The sequence below is a fragment of the Neovison vison genome, chromosome 2 (assembly GCF_020171115.1).
Source record: "Neovison vison isolate M4711 chromosome 2, ASM_NN_V1, whole genome shotgun sequence".
Classification (NCBI taxonomy): Eukaryota; Metazoa; Chordata; class Mammalia; order Carnivora; family Mustelidae; genus Neogale; species Neogale vison.
Genome location: NC_058092.1, coordinates 60,389,173 through 60,398,110, shown reverse-complemented (window position 1 = coordinate 60,398,110; position 8,938 = coordinate 60,389,173). Strand labels below are relative to the sequence as shown.

Here is an 8,938-nt window from a genome sequence, read left to right as displayed (position 1 = left end):
TGTTACTATTCCTCTTTTTAGCAAACTGTCATGCTAAACTTAACCGTTCCTCCAAAACATGAAACTAAGCCCTTTTGAGCAATTTCAAACATTTCCACAAATGAATAGACATAGCAATGTGTCATGAAATCTTGCCAATTTACAATGCCTACATTACTTCACAATAATATATTTCTTTATTTAAAAGCTATTTTATTGCTGCTTTACAATTTTCAATGTGCATTTCTCTTCCCATTATAAAAATCAGTAATGTTAGGAGAAAGGTGTCAGCTGAAGCACAGATTGTAAGGGTTCCAATTTCCAGTGAACATAACAAACCACACTGATCACAACTTTGTGTGGAGAAAATCCTCTGTAAAATTACTTTTTTGCATATGTTTAAATATTATTCACAATGGAAAATCTTTTCTATAGAAAAGCTTTAAAATAATATGGCTGACTGTCACCATGTGAATTTTTTTTTTCTTAACTTAGCCCTTTATAATCACATATACTCTTTATCCTTTTCCATTTCAGTTCTGTCTTGGTAAAAATGAACAAAATACAAAATTCAGTATAATTTTACCATTCGCATTAGCAAGAGAACAATGGCAAGTGGTTTTGAATTGCTCTTCCATCTGGCATTTCAGTTACTGTTTAGATTAATAGGTACAATAGGAGTTGAAATTTCTGGGCCAGAGTTTAATGGTGCTCAGCATTGCTCCTTTCTGAAAGGACCCATCCACCTGTGGACAAAGCCTTCTGTCTGTTACCATGGCCCTGAATAAAGTGACTGATGAGCATGTGAGTCTGTTTCAAGTTGCAAAAAGGAAGAACTTACATTCCAGTTAACTACACAGTCTCTTCCTGATACGAATTATGCCAGCTAAGATAATCAATAACTTATCAGGCTGCTGAGAGCCCATTAGCATGTGGTTAATATGCTAGTGTTCACGGCAGTATTCTTCAGTGTGGGAAGTGGCCCTTTGGTATAACACACTTCAATAGTTTAAGCTCAATAATAATAACTCTTGTTTAACAAGATATTAGATTGACTCTTATAAATTAGAAGATTGTTTTCATGATCTATGTAATCTACTCTATTAATAAAAATAGAACTGAAGGCTCTTGGCACAATTCATTTCTCACTTCCACTTACAAGTCGGCTCTAAATATAAGGAATCAGGCTTGCCCAATTAATCACAGCACCGAACAACTTGTCTACCTGAAAAGAATGTAAAACCACTGCTATTAGAAAGTTTAATTTAAACCCTAGGACTAAATTAAAGAGCTTTTCAAATACAGAGATTATTGTCCAGGAACAGCAAAACACAATTATGGGCTTTTTCTTTTCATTTCATTTTAGGAAATTATTTCTAGGAAAAAAAACATAAAAAATTGCTAAATCATTTTGAGGGGGTCGAATCTCATTGCTGTTAACATTTTAGCATGAACAAGAAAATGGCATGAAGAAATGAAATCAGTCCAATAGGAAGTATTTAAGATTCAAAGATTTTCATTTGCATCCTCCAAGTGACAAAGACGGGGTTTTGCATATGGTGTCTGTGTACTAACTGAATTTTCCAGCATCTACTTCATAAATGCAATTCTGATTGTGCAGCCTTAACAAAGAACAGCTAAGTGAATGAGCAGGATGTGGTATTTCATGTACTGTTCCCACTTTGGGATTGTCATATTGCATCTGTGGGATTAAATCTTTTAAGGAGTTGTCAAATTTAATTGGTGAATTTGCACAGTTCTGGTTTACTGGATACATCACACCACCAAGATCTTTTTCTTTTATCACTTTATGTTAACTCCATGATTTAAATATTGCCATCTGTGAACAAAGCCTACAGAATTAAGAAAACAGCTTTAGTAAATTAAAAATCTTAACTGATGCATAATTTGAAGACTTTTAACATTGTTTATTTCATACTTCGCGTATTTATTTTTTTTTTCATGGCAGGTATCTATTTTGTACACGTTCAGCATAGCGGGATGCCTCATAAACATTCCAGTGGGTTTAAAGACTATAAAAAAGAAGAGCAAAATCTATAACATCAGCAACAGACACAATCCTTTTAAGAATAAGGACAAATATTTCAAATGAAATCCAACTTTTTCCCTACATGTAAGCTCTGCATTGTCTGGGATCTAACACTCCATCTCTCATCCCACCTACTAAATATGTTTTCACTACCTTATACAACCAGGTTCTTCTGTTTTTCATATTTGTTAGCTTCTCTTTGGGTCTTGACTTAAATGCAACTTCCACAAAAGGTGCAGGGAATCTTCCCAAACATCCTAAGTTGGCCTCCTCCAGTCATTCTCAATTTTTCCACCTAAAAGTGTTTGTCTTTCAATTATCAAAAATTATAAACCTGCCCTTAATTTTTTTCTTTGTTTACTGACAGAATGTGCATTTCATAAGGACAAAGACAATTATTTTGTTTTATTCTATTTTTTTGTTTGTTTCTGTAAGTGTAATCTCAGCCTCTAGTAGAGTGCTGGCAAGTAGTAGTAGAGACAGCAGTGATAGGAGGAGAAGGAGGAACGTGGGGGCTAATAAAATTATTTAATAATAAAAATAAAACTTTTAATACCTAATGTGGTTGAGCCCCGTATGCCTGGCACTGTGTAAGGAGATTTGCATTTCCTCACTTCATTTTTAAAACAATCTTTAGAGATAGATGCTTCTATTATCTAAACTTAGCAGATGGAGACATGAAGCCCAGAGAAGGTAAATATCTTATTTAGTGTCATGAAATTAATTAATATGGTACCAGCATTCAAACCCTAGCCTTACCACTCCAGAGCCCACATAAAGGAACTTGTTAAATAACTGTGTGGGGACACCTATGTGGCCCAGTTGTTTAAACATCTGCCTTTGGCTCAGGTCATGATCCCAAGGTCCTGGGATTGTGTCCTACATTGGGCTCCTTGCTCAGCAGAGAGCCTGCTTCTCCCTCTGCCTGCAGCTCCCCTTGCTTGTATTCTCTCATGGAGTGCTTTTGGGAATCAGGATTGATAAACATAGAGCAACAATAGCTATTTCCCCAAGCCATGTAACAGGTGGAACATTTCAGAGCAGACACAAAGAATGCAAGGTGACAATAGCTAATATAGAATAAGTGGTTCTATGTGTCAGTTTTGAACTAAGCACCTCACTCTGCATGTTTCTCCCTTCACACTTGTACAGTCCTAGGGGGAAAACACAGAATCACAAGGCCAGCAAGCCTGGAACCTCGAATTCAGATGCGGGCATTCTGATTCCAGAACTATACCTTAAGATATCACTCTCCAGAGTTCCTGGATCATCTCCTGGAGGCCATGGGAATAGGGGGAATTGTGAGAAACTGCAATTTATAAGTCATCATTAACTTGTTATCTCAATGGAACGTTTCAAAAACTTGAAATTTGAGAAGTGGGAAAATAAAATCCAGAGAAGTTGAGTAACTTACTGAAGTTTCTCTAGCCAATAAATGTTGAAACTAGGATTTGATTCTAGACCTGAGTGTTTACAAAACCCAGGGTCATTTTTTAAAAAGCCACAATATTTTGTGGAGTTTATTGTCTACTGTGCTCTCAAGAGAAAGGAGAAGCAGCTGTAACTCACCATAGTGTTCCAATTTCCCAGTAGAATCATATGAATGCTAATTCTGGTATAACTCTGAATAGCTGAACCAGCTTGATTTACTCCTTTGAGAATGATTATTTTCTTTAGATATATGGTATAGCCAAATGTAGAAAATGATACAAAATGATGATGTTATGGTAGTATCATCCTCAAGAATGAGCTTTCCTCCAGGATTTGTAAATTGTATCTTAATGTTAAAAAAAAAAAAAAAATATATATATATATATATACATATATATATATATATATGTATATATATATATATATATATATATTCTCACTTTGAATATGGTGATTCCAAGAAATATATAGACTAGGTCATCATTTTAACAATGAAATATTTATATACTGATAATAAATGAAGAACCATTTGAAACATGACTTTGGAAAGACAGGAATATATAAATACTGATCTGTTAAAATGGAAAATCAACTAAAATATGTCCTATAACTGAAGTCTATAATATTATGAAATGGATATATGGTATCTCAAATAAATAAGGAGTAATAGTTTATTTATTGATTACGTTTATTGATTACTCATATGCTGTTGTGACATGAGCTGATTAAATAGATCTTCAGCTATTTATGTTTGAGAACATTTAATAATTCAAAAAAGGAAGGCCATGTGCTGAACATATGAAAACTGTCTAAGAATGGTTTTTGAAGACTTTTCTTATCATATTATACATCAGCATAACACCAGTAATACAATCTAATGGAGGAAACACTCAAGTAGAATGCCTGTGAACCTCTGGAGTTATCAAGGTACTCAGCAGCTGGCTCAGCTTCCTGGGATATAGAGAAGATGCACAATACTGAATTTTCTCCTTCAGGAGAGAGAGAGAGAAAGAGAGAGAGAGAGATGGGGCTTACATCCAACATTCCAGTGACCTGTCCAAGGAAAAAGGGGCAGATGGCTCTTAGCCTTAAGCATGGCTCTGTGTGATTTGAAGAAAATGCATAATCCTGAGAATTATCTCTCAGAAGGGAGGAATAGATGTAGAACATGCTTATTCTTTAAAAAAAATTTTTTTTGAGAGTCTTCTAGAATCTCTAGTTAGGCTAATTGGTAGAAGTCTTTCCCTGCCAAAGCCAGACACTAGAGAGGAGGTTCCTTCTTCAGATGCACAGACACCAACACATAGCTACAAGAAACATGAAGAATCAGTGAATTATAACCCTTCCAAGGGCGGGGGGGGAGGGAATCAAGGGTTATCAACCCTAAAGAAATGGAGACCTATAAACTACCTGACAAAGAATTCAAAATAATTATATTAATGAAGCTTAATGAACTACAAGAAAGCACAGTCAGAAGACAAGACAAAAATCAGGAAAATCATACATGCACAAAATGAGAAAAGAACGAAATGAGTTAGAAATTATTAAAAAAGTACCAAACAGAATTAAAGAGCTAAAGAGTATAACAACTAAACTGAAGCATCAATAGAGAGCTTTATTAGCAGACTTGATCAAGCAGAAGAAAGAATATGTGAATGTAAAGACAGGTCTTTTTATGTTATCTAGTCAGAGGATCAGAAAGAAAAAAGAGCAAAAGAGAATGCCTAAATTAGAGAAATAGAGGGCAGAAATATTACACAACCAGAGCTGGCATATTGAAAACTCTATTACTAAAGAACAATTCTTTTCATGAAATATTGGGAAGTAAAGACATGTGACCAAGTAGGAAATAAGATCCATATGTCAGAAGAAAATATTTCAAGGAAATCAGACTCAAAAATACAATATGGGAAATGTTCCAGATTCAGAACTTTTTCTAAACCCATAACACATCTCAATTATTATAAGTTTCTTAGGCATGAGGTGGATGCATCTATTATAATTCATTTTATAAACCTATATGTAGAAATTATACAGTATTTATTATCCCATTGCTTTATCTATCTCAAAAAATTTTTAAGTGAACTAGCAATTTCTAAATTAAAAAATAGCTTAAAATTTTGTTACAATTAGATCCTGATAGGTTAGATTGTATCTAAATAGTAGAGCCTACAAAAAAAATAACTAAAAATATTTTTGGTTTGATGTAGGGAAGGGAAACTTTAATTAGCAATAATCGCGCCTCAGATAAACCTCATTGGCTACGATACTGCCACTGCGCAAAGCTTAGGGAAGGGAAACTTTAAATGACAAATATTTTAAAATATTATCTAACAGACATGTAGTTACAGGTAGTTATAAACTACCTTGGACTTACCTGTGAAATAAATAGTGCAAATTAAACTAGTATTAACTTTTTTTTTTCCCCCAATTTATTTATTTTCAGAAAAACAGTATTCATTATTTTTTCACCACACCCAGTGCTCCATGCAAGCCGTGCCCTCTATAATACCCACCACCTGGTACCCCAACCTCCCACCCCCCCGCCACTTCAAACCCCTCAGACTGTTTTTCAGAGTCCATAGTCTCTCATGGTTCATCTCCCCTTCCAATTTACCCAAATTCCCTACTCCTCTCTAACGCCCCTTGTCCTCCATGCTATTGGTTATGCTCCACAAATGAGTGAAACCATATGATAATTGACTTTCTCTGCTTGACTTATTTCACTCAGCTTAATCTCTTCCAGTCCTGTCCACGTTGCTACAAAAGTTGGCTATTCATCCTTTCTGATGGAGGCATAATACTCCATAGTGTATATGGACCATATATCTTCCTTATCCATTTGTCCATTGAAGGGCATCTTGGTTCTTTCCACAGTTTGGCAACCATCGCCATTGCTGCTATAAACACTGGGGTACAGATGGCCCTTCTTTTCACGACATCTGTATCTTTGGGGTAAATACCCAGGAGTGCAATTGCAGGGTCATAGGGAAGCTCTATTTTTAATTTCTTGAGGAATCTCCACACTGTTCTCCAAAGGCTGCACCAACTTGAAATATAGAGACAGTCTACAGAAAGAAAGACTTCAAAGGTAACTCGATGTCAATAAAAACGTATCTATCAATAATCACTCTCAATGTGAATGGCCTAAATGCACCCATAAAACGGCACAGGGTTGCAGATTGGATAAAACGACAAGACCCATCCATATGCTGTCTACAAGAGACCCATTTTGAACCTAAAGATACACGCAGACTGAAAGTGAAGGGGTGGAGAAGCATCTTTCATGCCAATGGGACTCAAAAGAAGGCTGGGGTAGCGATTCTCATATCAGATAAATTAGACTTCAAACTAAAGACTGTAGTCAGAGATACAGAAGGACACTACATAATACTTAAAGGGACTATCCACCAAGATGATCTAACAATTGTAAATATCTATGCTCCCAATATGGGAGCAGCCAATTACTTAAGAAAACTGTTAATCAAGATAAAGAGTCATATTGATATGAATACACTAATCGTAGGTGATCTTAACACGCCTCTTTCAGAATTAGACAGATCATCGAAGCAGAAAATCAATAAAGAAACAAGAGCATTGAATGACACATTGGACCAGATGGACCTCATAGATATATACAGAACATTCCACCCTAAAACAGCAGAATACTCATTCTTCTCAAGTGCACACGGAACCTTCTCCAGAATAGACCACATACTGGGTCACAAATCAGGACTCAGCCGATACCAAAAGACTGAGATTATTCCCTGCATATTCTCAGATCACAATGCTTTGAAACTGGAGCTCAATCACAAGGAAAAGTTCCGAAGGAACTCAAACACCTGGAAGCTAAAGACCACCTTGCTTAAGAATGCTTGGATCAACCAGGAGATCAAAGAAGAACTGAAACAATTCATGGAAACCAATGAGAATGAAGACACTTCGGTCCAAAACCTATGGGATACAGCAAAGGCGGTCCTAAGGGGAAAATATATAGCCATCCAAGCCTTGCTCAAAAAAATTGAAAAATCCAGAACACACCAGCTGTCTCTACACCTTAAAGAACTGGAGGATCAACAACAAATCAAACCAACTCCACACATAAGAAGGGAAATCATCAAGATTAGAGCTGAGATCAATGAGGGAGAAACCAGAGATACAGTAGAACGTATCAATGAAACTAGAAGCTGGTTTTTTGAAAGAATCAATAAGATCGATAAGCCACTGGCTACACTAATCCAAAAGAAAAGAGAGAAATCCCAAATTCATAAAATTATGAATGAAAAGGGAGAGATCACAACTAACACCAAGGAAGTAGAAACAATCATCAGAAGTTATTACGAACAGTTATATGCCAATAAGCTTAGCAACCTAGATGAAATGGATGCATTCCTGGAAAAATATAAACTACCAAAATTGAACCAGGAAGAAATCGACAACCTGAATAGACCGATATCTAATAACGAGATTGAAGCAGTGATCAAAAATCTCCCAAAAAACAAGAGCCCAGGACCTGATGGATTCCCTGGGGAATTCTACCAAACCTTCCAAGAAGAAATAACACCTATTCTCCTGAAGCTGTTTCAAAAAATTGAAGCAGAAGGAAAACTTCCAGACTCTTTCTATGAAGCCAGCATTACCCTGATCCCCAAACCAGGCAAGGACCATACCAAAAAGGAGAATTTCAGACCAATATCACTGATGAATATGGATGCTAAGATTCTCAACAAGATCCTAGCCAACAGGATCCAACAACACATTAAAAAGATTATCCACCATGATCAGGTGGGATTCATCCCTGGGCTACAAGGATGGTTCAACATTCGTAAATCAATCAATGTGATACAACAAATTAATATGAGAAGAGAGAAGAACCACATGGTCCTCTCAATTGATGCAGAAAAAGCATTTGACAAAATCCAACATCCGTTCCTGATTAAAACGCTTCAAAGTATAGGGATAGAGGGAACATTCCTGAACCTCATCAAATCTATCTATGAAAGACCCACAGCAAATATCATCCTCAATGGGGAAAAAGCTTGCAGCCTTCCCATTGAGATCAGGAACAAGACAAGGATGCCCACTTTCACCACTCTTATTCAACATAGTATTAGAAGTCCTAGCAACAGCAATCAGACAACAGAGAGAAATAAAAGGTATCCAAATTGGTAATGAAGAAGTCAAACTCTCTCTCTTCGCAGATGACATGATTCTTTATATGGAAAACCCAAAAGACTCCACCCCCAAACTACTAGAACTCATAGAGCAATTCAGCAGCGTGGCAGGATACAAAGTCAATGTGCAGAAATCAGTGGCTTTCTTATACACTAACAATGAAAATACAGAAAGGGAAATTAGAGAATCGATTCCATTTACTATAGCACCAAGAACCATAAGATACCTGGGAATAAACCTAACTAAAGAGGTAAAGGATCTATACTTGAGGAACTATAGAACACTCATGAAAGAAATTGAAGA

The 8,938-nt window shown here is 36.1% G+C and overlaps 1 non-coding gene across 1 annotated transcript; it reads right to left on the bottom strand.

Moving 5' to 3' along the window:
• Window positions 1-5,613: 5,613 nt before the first annotated feature.
• On the bottom strand, window positions 5,614-5,747 carry LOC122901425. The gene has a single exon (XR_006383482.1). It is a non-coding gene; the product is annotated as a U4 spliceosomal RNA (small nuclear RNA).
• Window positions 5,748-8,938: the final 3,191 nt, after the last annotated feature.